This window comes from Hemicordylus capensis, chromosome 3 (assembly GCF_027244095.1).
Source record: "Hemicordylus capensis ecotype Gifberg chromosome 3, rHemCap1.1.pri, whole genome shotgun sequence".
NCBI lineage: Eukaryota > Metazoa > Chordata > Lepidosauria > Squamata > Cordylidae > Hemicordylus > Hemicordylus capensis.
In genome coordinates this window covers 117410183-117423793 of record NC_069659.1, presented here as the reverse complement: position 1 = coordinate 117423793, position 13611 = coordinate 117410183, and the positions used below count along the sequence as shown (strand labels likewise).

Sequence of the window (13611 nt, the reverse complement as noted above, 5' to 3'; positions counted from 1 at the left end):
TCTCTTTCACAACAACCCTGTGAAGTAGGTTAGGCTGAGAGAGAAGTGACTGGCCCAGAGTCACCCAGCAAGGCTCATGGCTGAATGGGGATTTGAACTCGGGTCTCCCTGGTCCTAGTCCAGCACTCTAACCACTACACCACGCTGGCTCCCGTATAACAATAAAGGGTTATTGTTGTTGTTGTTGTTGTTATTATTATTATTATTATTAATTTTATTTGACATATTTTTATACTGCCCAAAACTTACGTCTCTGGGCAGTTTACAAAGTTGTGACAATAAACATAACCATGTACTTTCTGGGCTCTTTGTAAGAAGAGCAGGCTATAAATGTAAAAATAAACAATCTAGTACTAAGAAAAAGTGTTATATATTTACTAAATCTCAAACACCTCTACTTGCATTATCTTAGTAATCCTCATGAGTTAGTGGTCGAGCTGGAATTTGAATTAGAGATTAGAACTGGAAATGTTGCCTCCTCACAGCCCATGAATGAATTTAGGCTACTGACTATACTACAGCAGAATCCATGCTGTGGCATGATAAAGCCACCTAACTCTAAACCCAAGATTTGACTCCATATATTCTAGTTATTTTTAAAGGTCCAAATGTCCCCCCAAATTTGACATTGTGAGCTATGGTCATATACTTCATCTAAATAGAAACAGCTGCTAGACATGCCAGAAAATATATGGACAAAGCAAATCAAATTTATGAACACACAAAACATATTTATTACAATGAAAATGAATAAACCTGGCAATAAATGAATTATGCATGTCCATAAATTTCAATCAATTTGGCTATTGTGAGTTGTTTTATTTTCTGTATTGCTGCAGTGATTGATTGAACCAATTTCCCCTGTACAGTAATGTCAGTGATATTGTTTCAGCCAGAGTGTTCCTTCAGATTATAGGTTTTGATAGAAATGTTTACTATTTGTCACATTGACATTGGCCCTCACACCATAGGAACCAATGCTTCAGCCAACCATAATTAGGGTTGCCAGCTATTTTCCTACTGTCCCTGAGAGGTCCCGTATTTTTAGTCTTTTGATACACAGAGGAAATTGCAGTCAGGTTTTTCTGATGTTGAACTGAGCCAGGAACTGACACCAGATAAGATGTGAGAGATGGAGGAGACAGCATCAGTGCTAAATTTTTGAAATAAAAATGCCAGAGCTAAAGCTTGGCTGGGTTTCACTACTACAGAGATATAGGCACTTCCCTCTTATGCTACACATGTGGGACTAATTCTTGGGAGTAGATAGTGAAGAAAATGAATTTTTAACATCCTCAGGGCTACAGTACCCCGTTCTACACCTCCCAGGGAATTTTGGCACTCGTTTTGGAAACGAGCATTTGAACATTCAAATATTCGAACATTCCTTCCTGCAGCCCTGATCAGCTTTGGCTGGCCATTTGTGTGGTCAGCATTGTGTTGCTGACCATGCAAATGGCTGGCGTGCGTGCGCCCTGGCCATGTATGTGCCGATGCCAACTGGGGCTGCAGGAAGAAATGCTGCAGCCTCCATCATGTAGTTGTTTCTAAAATGAGCACTGGCAGGGGAAAAGCAGTGGGGATGGGCCGAGCAGGTTAAGAGCTCCCTACCTGTGTTTTAAAGGCACCTCTCTCCGCCCCACAAGGGAGTGCAGAAACAACACACACACATCCCTAGTTGGTACACTGGATGGGATGCTATGGGAGGGAAGGCACAGGATGCTTTTGGGTCTGATCCAGCTTCTTAGCAAGAAAGATTCACAGTGCTTTAAGAGTGGGGGGGGGGCACCATTAATTTTCGGTGGGATGTGCATTTGCCATTCTTCTAAGCATACTTATCAGGAGGTAGGCCTCATGGAACTCAGTGGGACTTCTAAGTAAATATGTCGAGACTTCTGAGAAAAGAATTTGAAGATGGCATTTAAAACGTTGTAGATTTCAGGGGGTATTGATCAGAAAGAAAACAGGCCTGCTTCATTAAGCATCAGGAATATAAGAGGTGTAAGAGCAACCGGAAGAAAGGCAGAAAGCATATGCTTCTTTCTCAAGTAGTTGAAGCTTAGTAGAAGTGACATGAGTTCCCAAAGCATTAATTAGATATTGCAGCAGCGTCCATCTTCTGCTAATTTACATGATCCTTTGACATTTTAGCACTTCTATTTGGTGTGCTTTGATGTTTCATCTTAATAACAATAACAAAGAAAGAAAGAAAGAAAATAAATGCAATTCCAAAAATTAGCAGTAATTGTTCTATTCACCCCAAAACTTAGTAACACCTCATTGTCTTTCCTGTAGTAGTAGTAGTTCCTTGCCAAATCGCATGGTGAGTCAGCCATGTGATTTGCTGCTGGGGTTCAGCTGTAGTTGGGCGATCACCCACAACTACCCTGTCTTTCACAAGATTTTTTAAAGTTGCCATGCCCCTTTCCTCCCATTTGGACATATCACCTAAAATAGCTCTATAATTGATCTGTTCACTATGCATGATGTGTATGGAGAAAGACCAGGTGCCAACTTATATTTATATTTCCTCCAAATCTGAAATATTTAACAGATGGATATACTGAAATAATATCAAGATCGTTTTTAGTACAATACCAAAGAGCATTTTAAAGAGATCGATATATACAATTCTGTTCAAAATATTCCAGTCCAGTACCACTAACCCAGTTCCAAATAACTGATAGTCCACAAAGCTTCATCCTATACCATAAAAGCCTTCGGCGTGCGGCCGTGCTGCCCGTGTCTTTTTGGGCCGATCTGGGCATGCGCTCCGCGCATGCCCAGATCGGCCCAAAAAGACACGGCCGCCCAGACACGGGCGGCCATGTTGGAACAGGGGAAGCGGCGGCCTAGGAGAAGCGGCCACCGCCAACGAGAAAAGAGTGCTGGCGAGGCGGCAGGGGAGCCACGGCCTCGGCCAGAGGTGGCAGTGGCCGCGGCGGGGTGACTGGCCCCGATGGCGGCGGCGGCCGCCAGCGAGAATGCGGGTGAAGCGGCGGTGGCCGTGGCGGGCGACTGGCCCCGATGGCGGCGGCACAAGTGCGGGTGAGGCAGCGGCAGCTGGCCGACTGGCCCCCGATGGCGGCGGCCGCCGCCAAGGGAGTATGGGCGAGGTGGCGGCGGAGCTATAGGTACGGCCGAGGCAGCGGGGGAAGCCAGAAAGGGGAGGCCGAAGGTGGCGGGGCGGACTGGGAAGGACTGGGCCCGCTGGCGGCCGCACTCGGGGGGGCAGGGGTGGTCTACTAGCGCCCGTTTATCTAACGGGCTGAAAATTGCTAGTAGTAATATATAGAGTTAGATAGTTCAACACCACCATTCTTTAAGGGCTTACGTAAGGAGCTCAGTGCTATTCTAGAACTTTTTTTGGGCATATTAAGAAGTACATATTAGATTGCCAACATTTTAATCTGCTTTTTAAAATTTCCAAAAGTATATTCCAATGGTATATAACTTCACGTTCTGGATGAGGTTAAATTCCCCCAGAAAGAATAGGTTCATAGCTTGGGAGTGCTCTTGGACCTGGGTCTTGCCCTGATGTCTCAGGTTGAGATTGTGGCCAGGAGTGCTTACCATCTGCAACTGATTCAACAAATCTGCCTGTTCCTTGAGGAGAATGACCTGAAAACAGTGGTACACTAGCTGATAACCTCCAGGTTGGTTTACTGCAATGTGCTCTATGTAGGGCTGCCTTTGTACGTAGTCCGGAAACTTCAGTTAATCCAAAATGCAGCAGCCAGATTGGTCTCTGGGGTGTCCTGGAGAGACCACATGATGCCTAATCTTAAACAGTTGCACTGGCTGCTGATATGTTTCCAGGCAAAGTACAAAGTGCTGCTGGTTATTACCTTTAAAGCCCCGAATGCCTTAGGTCCAGGTTACCTGAGAGAGTGACTTTTTCCAGTATGGGGAGGGCATCCGTCATCAGATGGGTTGTCAGTCACTGCATGCTCCGAGACAGGGCCAATAAGATTTAAGCACTCTCAGTGCTCCCTCTGTCGAGCCCCAGCATACCCAGTTCTGGTCCTGTCTTCGCTCTGGGACAGTTCTTATTTTGCTGGCTCAGCCTTCATCACTTACCTTCCTTTCTGCTGTGTGCGAGGGGGGGAAGGAGTTGTTGGTGTTCTAGTTGATCTCCCATTGGTGGGCTAAGTACCATTTCCTAAACTTGCCTCCTGTTTTCCAGTTGTGCTTTGTCTGTTACTGCTACTCCTCACCGCTCCTCCGTTCGTCCCCCTCCCTTCTCCTCTCGTACGCTCTGTCAGTTGCAATGGAAATTTCACATACGGGCGATATGCTAACTGGCCCCCTTTCAGAGGGACCACTGTCTGACGCCCCCATTATTAGAGAGTCCCCAATAGTTCCTTCAGGGGCTGGGGAGATTAGCCTGCCAGTGGCTTCGGGTATGGCGGCTGAGGAGAGCGCGTCCGTGCACAGTACCGGGAAAGAAACCCCGAAACAGAAAGAGCACACAAAGGCAGCCAAGAAAGCTAAACATTTAAAGCCTGATGGCACAAAAACAAAAAAGAAGAAGAAGAAAACTTTATCGGCCAAATAGCCACTGAGCAAAAGGCTACAAATGAGGGCTGTAAGAGAACAGCAGCCGGGAAAAGAGCTAACGGCTCTTCCTGTGCAAATCGTGCCCGCCATTTTGACTACAGCCGAACCGCTCTCAGTGATTGCCCAGTCAGCCGGGTCTGTTTTAGTACCATCTGCACCAGCACTGCAAGCACAATTGGGGGTGTTGGACAAATCGATCGGGTCTGTACCTTCGGGATCGCGCCTGGTTGTTTTGGGCCATTTGCAGCATATAGCTGACTCCGTGAGTACTGCTTTGGTGAGTGCAGTGTCGGAGCAAGGCGCGGTGGGGCCAGGCGGGGAAATGCTCTCTGCCAGGGAGCTTGCCTGGCTGAGCGCCTTCGTACAGAAAAACTGCTTGGCAATAGTGTCGCCTCTTTTAGCTGCACAGGGTGCTGCAGAGGGGACTGCCTCTTTATCAACAAACTCTGTGCAAGGTCCCGGTTTACAAGGGACGGAAAATTGCAGGTCTGTGCAGACAAGCACACTGCATAGCAATAGGGATCCCTCCCCACGGGCTCCCCCGTCACACAGAGGGAGGCGTCCTTCATTCTCATCTTCCCCGGACTCCAGCCCGGCCAGGCAAGCGATTCCTGTAGGAGAGAGAGTTTGGCTGGCCAGGCATGCAAGAAAGAGGTGCCACAGGAGAATGGTGGAGGAAGGGGACTCTTCCACGGTTAAGCGCCCTTGTTTATCTAGGGATCCCGGTTTTACCAATAAGAGCCTGGTAACCGGTTCAACCCAGGCAGCCCAGGAGGTGTCTCTAGCCCACAGGGTTCCTGATGCCACTGACTGTGCAGTTAACAGTTCCAGGGACTCGGGTTCGAGTTCAGATGAGTCAGAGAAGGAGGAGGGGGAGCTCTCTGATGATCAGGCTCCATCAGATAAGCCTTCTACATCACGACTTTTCTCAATTAGTGAATTTGAGATCCTGTTAGCTAAGGCCAAAAGGGCTATCAAGGATGTCTCTAGCGAGTCTAGTTCCCAACCAGCAGCGGGTCTGGACCAGGAGGTCTTCCCTGCAACCTCGGCCGCTCCAGCCACAGTTCTCTTTCCATCGCAGTTTAAGGAGGTGATGTTGGCAGAATGGGGGGTACCGGTGGCGTCGAAGCCCGCTTTCAATTTTCCAAAAAAGTTATATACGTTACCTAATGATATTATGTCACTCATAGCAGTTCCCGTGGTCGATGCTCCCGTGGCCCAGTTGGTGACTGGAGCATTGGTGAAGAAAGAAGGCGAGGAATTTTTAAAGTCACCAGAAAAAAAGAAGACAGATCATTTGCTGAAAAAGGCTCACGAAGCTTCAGCAACGGTCATTCGGGCAGCGTCCACCAATTCCATCTTCGCAAGGGCAACGATCCTGTGGACGAAAGAATTGGCCAAATTAGTACCACCAGAGCTGACCAAGCTACGTCAGGGTTTGAACAAAATTGCCAGGGCCTCCGCACTTATGGCGGAGTCAAGCCTGGAATGTATACAACATGCGTCCAGGGCTATGGTGGCTAATGTTGCGGTCCGTAGGGGGCTGTGGTTAAGGCATTGGAACGCTGATACGAAGTCTAAGACTACTCTGGCCGCTACTCCCTTTCGGGGGGGTTAAGCTATTTGGGGAAGCACTGGATCCTGTTCTTGTAGAAACTCGTGATAAGAAAAAGGCGATGCCGGTTGGACGGGGAGAGGCGAGAAGGCCCTTTCGAGGGGGAACACCATTCCAACCTTCCTTTCGTTCCTTTAGACCCTATGGACGATCGGGAACCTCTGGTTTCAGAGACAGAGTCAGGGACTTCAAAGGGAACCAGTTCAGGCAGCCATGGCGTCAGTCCTGGAATTCCAGAACCAGAGGTACCGGCAGAAGAGGTGGTTCGTTTGGTGCCGGACAGGATCGACGTAACCGTAAGCAATGACTGCTCCCACATAGGGGGCAGATTGCGGGCCTTTGCCAGGGTTTGGGGGATCACGTCTTCAGACCGTTGGGTCCTTCAAACCATTACTCAGGGGTACCGCATAGAGTTCACCTACCCTCCTCCAAACTTTTTCTTCACTACTCCCCTTTCAAAAAACCCTGTGAAGAGGAAACTGATGCAGGCTGCCATTCAGCACCTGATGGACATTTGAGCAATAGAACCGGTGCCAATCCATCAGATTGCCGAAGGGGTCTTTTCCCTACTTTTTCTCATTCCGAAGAAGGACGACTCTTGGAGGGCGGTACTAGACCTCAAAAGGCTGAATCGATACGTGCAGAAACGGCATTTCAGGATGGAGTCGTTCAGATCCATCAAGGCGGCAGTTTTCCCAGGGGACTGGCTGGCCTCGCTCGATTTGTCAGAGGCCTATTTGCATGTACCGATTCACCCAGATCACCGCTGTTACCTTCGATTCGCATACGACGGCCACTACTACCAATACGCGGCCCTGCCATTCGGCCTTTCATCAGCCCCAGGAGTGTTTACGAAGCTGATGATAGCGGTCATCGCCCATGCCTGGATACAGGGGATCCATGCATATCCGTACCTGGATGATGTTTTAATCCGAGCACATTCCGCAGAGGAAGCAGAAGTGACAGTTCGTCACATGGTACGGATTATGCAGGAACACGGCTTCCTGGTCAACATGACAAAAAGCCATCTGCAGCCGTCACAGACCCTAGTACATCTCGGAGTGCTGTTCGATTCGCAGGCAGGTGTAGTTCGGCTTCCAAAAAAGAGAAGACTAAAGAGCTCCAAGATGGCCTCCGCATGCCTACGCGAGAGGAAGGTGCCACTGATGCGCTTGGCGCAACTCCTGGGGATGATGGTGGCCTGCTTTGATTGCACTCCCTGGTCAAGATGGCATTCCAGGCCTCTGCAATGGTTCCTCCTCCCGTTTCAGGAGAACATCATGGACAGAAAGAACATCTGGGTGCATCTTTCATCGAAGGCACGAACCTCACTGGCATGGTGGACATCTCCAGCTTTGCTCCAGGGAATTCCCTTGGAATTTCCGCAGAGGTGCATCCTTATGACAGATGCGAGCCTGATCGGGTGGGGAACACATTGTATGAACCAGCAAGCTCAAGGGGTTTGGGGTCCAGAAGACCTCAAACACAACATAAACTGGTTAGAGTTGAAGGCGGTGCGTCTGGGTCTACTGACCTTCTGAGGCCTGTTAGCAGGCCAGGATGTTCTCGTACGTACAGACAACATAACAACAAAAGCCCACATAAATCACCAAGGGGGCACAAGATCGCGGACCCTGATGCGGGAATCGGACGCACTGTTCTCTTGGGCAGAAACTCACCTGAACTCCATAGCGGCAGAGCATTTGGCGGGTCAAGTGAATGTCTTAGCGGACTGGCTAAGCAGGCAATATCTGAACCCGGGGGAGTGGGCACTCCACCCAGAAGTCTTCCAACAGCTGACTCGAATATGGGGTTTGCCGATGGTGGATCTCTTTGCTTCACCCCTGAACCACAAGTGCCCAAGATTCTTTTCCAGACACCTTTGTCATCAGGTAGAGCAAGTGGACGCCCTTGTATGCAGGTAGCCTCGAAATGTTCTGCTTTACGCATTTCCGCCAATAACTATTCTGCGGATGGTCATCAGGAAAGTGGTGGCTGAGAGGGCAGAAATTGTTTTGATTGCACCATTCTGGCCGAGGCGCCCTTGGTTCTTGGATCTGCTGGACCTCTCCGTACAGGAACCCTGGGCACTACCCATGAGGCCCGATCTGCTGACACAAGGACCAGTCCTCCATCCGGACCCAGATTGGCTGTGCCTGCACGCATGGAGATTGAGCGCAGGGCGCTAGAGGGTAAAGGATACCCAGTAGCAGTGCAACAGACGATCTTGGCGGCAAGACGCCAGTCCACGCGTAGAATATATCAGATGACATGGGCAACCTTTTGTTCATGGGCTAAGATTAATCACCTTGATCCGTTACTGGCAGGGGTGGCTATGGTCCTTAGATTTCTACAGGCAGGAATGGATAAAGGCCTCCGCACTAGCACTCTGAGGTGCCAAACTTCGGTGCTGTCCTCCATTTTAGACATCTCGGACAAACACTCTCGCGCTTTACATCCTGATGTTCAACGCTTCTTAAAAGGCACAGCAAACCTTAATCCTCCTCCGATTCCTAGATTCCCTTCCTGGGATTTAGATAAGGTCCTTCAGGCCCTTACGAAGGATCCCTTTGAGCCCTTACGAAAGACCTCCTTGCGCTTGCTGTCCTATAAAGTCCTTTTTCTGGTCGCAATTACCTCGGCCAGGTGAGTTTCGGAACTGGCAGCTCTATCTGTACTAGATGAACTCTGCACCTTTCAAAAAGAATCCGTCGTATTAAAGTTGGATCCTACCTTTTTGACCAAAGTAAATTCTGTCTTCCATAGGGCCCAAGAGTTGGTTTTACCTTCCTTTTGTCCTAAACCGAAACACCCAAAGGAACCTGTCTGGCACACGCTGGATGTTCGAAGGGCTCTTTGTATATATATTAGCCGGACGAAGGCCCTCCGAAAATCGGATTCTCTATTCATCTCCTTTTTGCCGTCCAAATTAGGGACCAAGGCCTCAAAGGATGCACTGGCACGCTGGTTGAGAGCTACCATTGCCCTGGCGTATGAAACTTCCAAGTTGAAGGTGCTGCAGGGTGTAACGGCACATTCTCTTAGGAGTGCATCCACTTCTGCTGCCTTCTCGGCGCAGGTTCCAGTGGAGGACATCTGTAAAGCAGCGGCGTGGTCCTCCACATCACCTTTTGTTAAGCACTACAAAATTCCGTCCTTCTATGAACCGCAGGCAGCCTTGGGTCGCACGGTTCTACAAAAGGTCTTATAGTAGCGTTATCAGCATCCGCTGCCCACCCAGGGCATTAGCTTGGATATGTCCCATCTGATGACGGATGCCCTCCCCATACTGGAAAAAGAAACATTGGTAGACTTACCGTGAAGGGTTCTTTTTCAGGTATGGGGAGGGCATCCGGCCCGCCCTCGGATGCGTGGGAAGGGTTTTCACTATGGGTGGTGGAGCAACTCCTAGGGTGCATAGTTTCAACTATCACTGCTCTTTGTTTCCGATCTGTTCCGTTCACTTCTGTTTGTGTGTTGCTATTTATATGTATATATATATATATTTCCTCTTCTCTGAACTGAGCTGAGAACCAGTCAGGTGTATATTCGTCGCTCCACGAGACCAGAACTGGGTATGCTGGGGCTCGACAGAGGGAGCACTGAGAGTGCTTAAATCTTATTGGCCCTGTCTCGAGCATGCAGATGATGACGGATGCCCTCCCCATACCTGAAAAAGAACCCTTCACGGTAAGTCTACCAATGTTTCTTTCTCTGCAAGATCCCCACCACTAATTGAGTTTATCAGGAGATAGCCATCTTTGGGTGCCACCAGTTCATCTGGGGTGACCTGGGACAAGGCCTTCTCAGTTGTCACTCTTAGGTTGTGGAACAACTTCCCATGGATATAAAAGGATTATCTTGCTTGGAGGACTTCAGAAGAGCCCTTAGGAACACCCCCCCACCGCCGCCCTTTTTAGCTTGGCTTTTAATGATATCTAGTTTTAATTTTAATTTTAATGTTTTAATCTGGTTTAAATGTTTTTTTAAAATTTTTTAATTGTTTTATTGTGTGTTTTTTATTTTAACGTAAACCACCCTGAGCCACTTTAGGAAGGATGGCATATAAATTGAATAAATAAATAAATATTAACCAACATAAACAACATTTTTGGTAATAATGTTGATCTTAATTAACGATACACATCCCATCCAACTTAAGTTCAATTTGTACCACTGCTTTAGACCATTTTGTAATATTTGGTATAACTTTTTGTGATTGAGTTCTACTTGTTCTTCCATATTTTCAGACAACCATATCCCTAAATATTTAACACCAGTTGTTTGCCAGTTAGCTTGATAATTTTGAGCCAATTCATCTTTTTGCTGTTTATATTGTCATACTGATACCCATCCAAGTAGACTTAGTATAATTCATTTTGTAGCCAGATATAGTGGCAAAATTTTAAAATAATGATATAGCCAATGGAAAGGTTATTGTTGGATCACCAAGTGTTATAAGTTTATTCGGTCATTGACCAGCAAATCACCAAGTGTGAGAATTGTATCATCTGCATACAGCAATAACTTTGAATATGTTGTCTGACATTTAAAACCAGTTATATGTTATTGTATTATATATTATTATTATTATTATTATTAATTCACACAGTCAGACAGATGTTATTGACTGGTTTGTTTTATCCAGACATCGAGTCCTTCCCGAGGACCTGGGATGCCTGAATTTTATTGTCAGTATTGTTGTTATAAATATCATCACAAAATGTAAGCTGTTCCCAGTAAAGATGCTTTTTGTAGTTGACTGATGGTAATTTACGTGACTCGGATGGTGCTCATCAAGGTGTTTTGGAATTGAACCTAGGGCGCCAGTTACCACTGGGATTATTTTGGTTTTCTTCTGCCACAATTTGCTTTCAATTTCGATTTGAAGATCTTTATATTTTGTTATATTTTCTGTTTCTTTTTCTTCTGTTCTGCTGTCACCTGGTATTGCTATGTCAATTATTTTGACTTATTTTTCTTTCTTCTTGACTACAGTTATATCTGGTGTATTGCATAGCAGATGTTTATTTCTTTGTAGTCAGCAGTCCCATAATATTTTTACATCTTAATTTTCTACAGCTTTTTCCATTTTGTGGTCCCACCAAACTTTGGCTCCAGGTAGCTTGTATTTTTTGCAGATGTTCCAATGTATCATTGCTGCTACCTTGTCATGCCTTTGTTTGTAGTCAGTCTGTGCAATCTTTTTGCAACAGCTAATTAAGTGGTCCACTGTTTCATCTTCTTCTTTACAAAGTTGGCACTTGCTGTTTGTTGTTGATTTTTCTACTTTTGCTCTTATTGCATTTGTTCTTAGTGCCTGTTTTTGCACAGCCAGTATTAAAACTTCTGCTTCTTTCTTCAAGTTGCCATGCTTAAGCCACTGCCATATCTTAATGAAGTTTGATTTTTCAGTTATATCGCACAAATATTGACCATGCAGTGGCTTATTTTTCCATTTTTCTGCTTGGTTCTTTACTTGTTCTTTCTTGTAGGCCTGCTTTGTTTCATTGATGTTTAATAATTTCTCATTGTTAACCATTCTTCTTCACTGTCCTTTATATATTCTTCAGGGTCTCTTTTCTCCTCTTCTACTGTTTGCTGCAGGACCTGCAGCATTCCTCTTCCACCCGAGCTGCGAGGAAGGTATAACCTATCTACATCACTGCGGGGATGCAGTGCATGATTGATAGTCATTATTTTCCTGAACCTACGATCCAGCGTCTCAGGCATCCAGTCTATTATTCCTGCAGTGTATCTAATGATGGGTATAGCACTGGTATTTATGGCTTGTATAATAGTGTTCCCACCATTGAGTTTGGACTTTAAAAAATTTCTAACTCTCCTGATGTATTCACTTCCAATTTTCCTTTTAACTTCAGTATGTTTGATGACTTCAGCCTGAAGAATTCCCAAGTATTTGTAGTGTTCTTTCTCTTCCAAATTCTTGATGTTGTTTCCATTGGGCAGTTCTATTCCTTCCGTTTTTGTTATTTTTCCTCTATTCATTATTAATACAGTACACTTATCTAGTCCAAACTCCATTGCTATGTCACTACTAAATATGCAAACAGTGTTTAGCAGTGATTCAATTTTTAATTGGGACCTTCTGTACAACTTCAAATCATCCATATAGAGCAGATGGTTTATTTTACTTGATGTTTTAGATGTTTGGTATGCAAGGCCTGTTCTGTTTAGTATTTGTGAATTTGTTTGTGATTTCTCTGTGTAAACCACCCTGAGCCATTTTTGGAAGGGCGGAATAGAAATTGAATTTATTATTATTATTATTATTATTATTATTATTATTATTATTATTAATTAGTCATGGCAATTACACATCATCATCATCATTAATTTATTCAATTTCTATACCGCCCTTCCAAAAATGGCTCAAGGAGGTTTACACAGAGAAATAATAAATAAATAAGATGGATCCCTGTCCTCAAAGGGCTCACAATCTAAAAAGAAACACAAGATAATCACCAGCAACAGTCACTGGAGGTACTATTCTGGGAGTGGATAGGGCCAGTTACTCTCCCCCTACTAAATAAAGAGAAATAAAGACGTTAAAAAGGTGCCTCTCTGCCAAGTTAGCAGAGATGTTGACATTTCCTAAGAACTATTGCCAGTGATTCAAATGCTTTTAAAGAATAAAATGCTTCTTAAGAATAAAGATTATTGGGGGGGGGGGGGTATTCATATCCTTGTCTTGTACCTTCTATTTAGTTTGAAAATTTCTGATGATATCCCATTAATAAAAACCTTTGCTGTTGTATTGGTATACATAATATCTATCTATGATCTAAAAGTTATCCCAATATGAACTTCAAATATTTTATAAAGATAGGGCCATTCAACCCTATCTAATGCTTTTTCTGCATCCAAAAATAATGAAGTGCGAGATTTTTTAGATTTGGGAGGGGGGGCGGTGAATGATGCTACTTCCTTTTATAATGTTTTGTGTTAATTGGTGTCCCTTTAAAAATTCTGACTGTCATTTATCAAAATATTTTTATATAATGCTGCTTAAACTTCTAGCCAGGATGGTGGTCCAAATTCTAACATCTTGATTCAATAAGGATATTTGATGGTGAGATGATATCAATTACATATCCTTTCCTGGTTTAGGAGAAACTACAATTTTTGCCTGCTCCCATAATTCTGGCATTTGCCTATTCTGCATTATGTGCCCAATTGTCAATAGTAAAGATGGCAATAATTCATTTATGATTACTTTATAGAATTCACCAGTAAATCCATCTATTTTAGGAGCATTGTTGCTTTTGAGATTTAATATCACTTGTTTAATTTCTTCAGATGTTTTAGGGGCCTCCAAAAACAACAGACTTCTTGTGTTGGGACATATAATCCTTTTAAAAATTCATCAGTTTTACAAGAATCTAGAGAATCAGACATATATAGTTCCTCATAAT

The 13611-nt window shown here is 45.0% G+C and overlaps 1 long non-coding RNA gene across 1 annotated transcript in view; it reads left to right on the top strand.

Moving 5' to 3' along the window:
- LOC128349081 (uncharacterized) overlaps positions 1 to 13611 on the top strand; it is a 96237-nt gene that overhangs the window by 30240 nt on the left and 52386 nt on the right. The window lies entirely within an intron of this gene.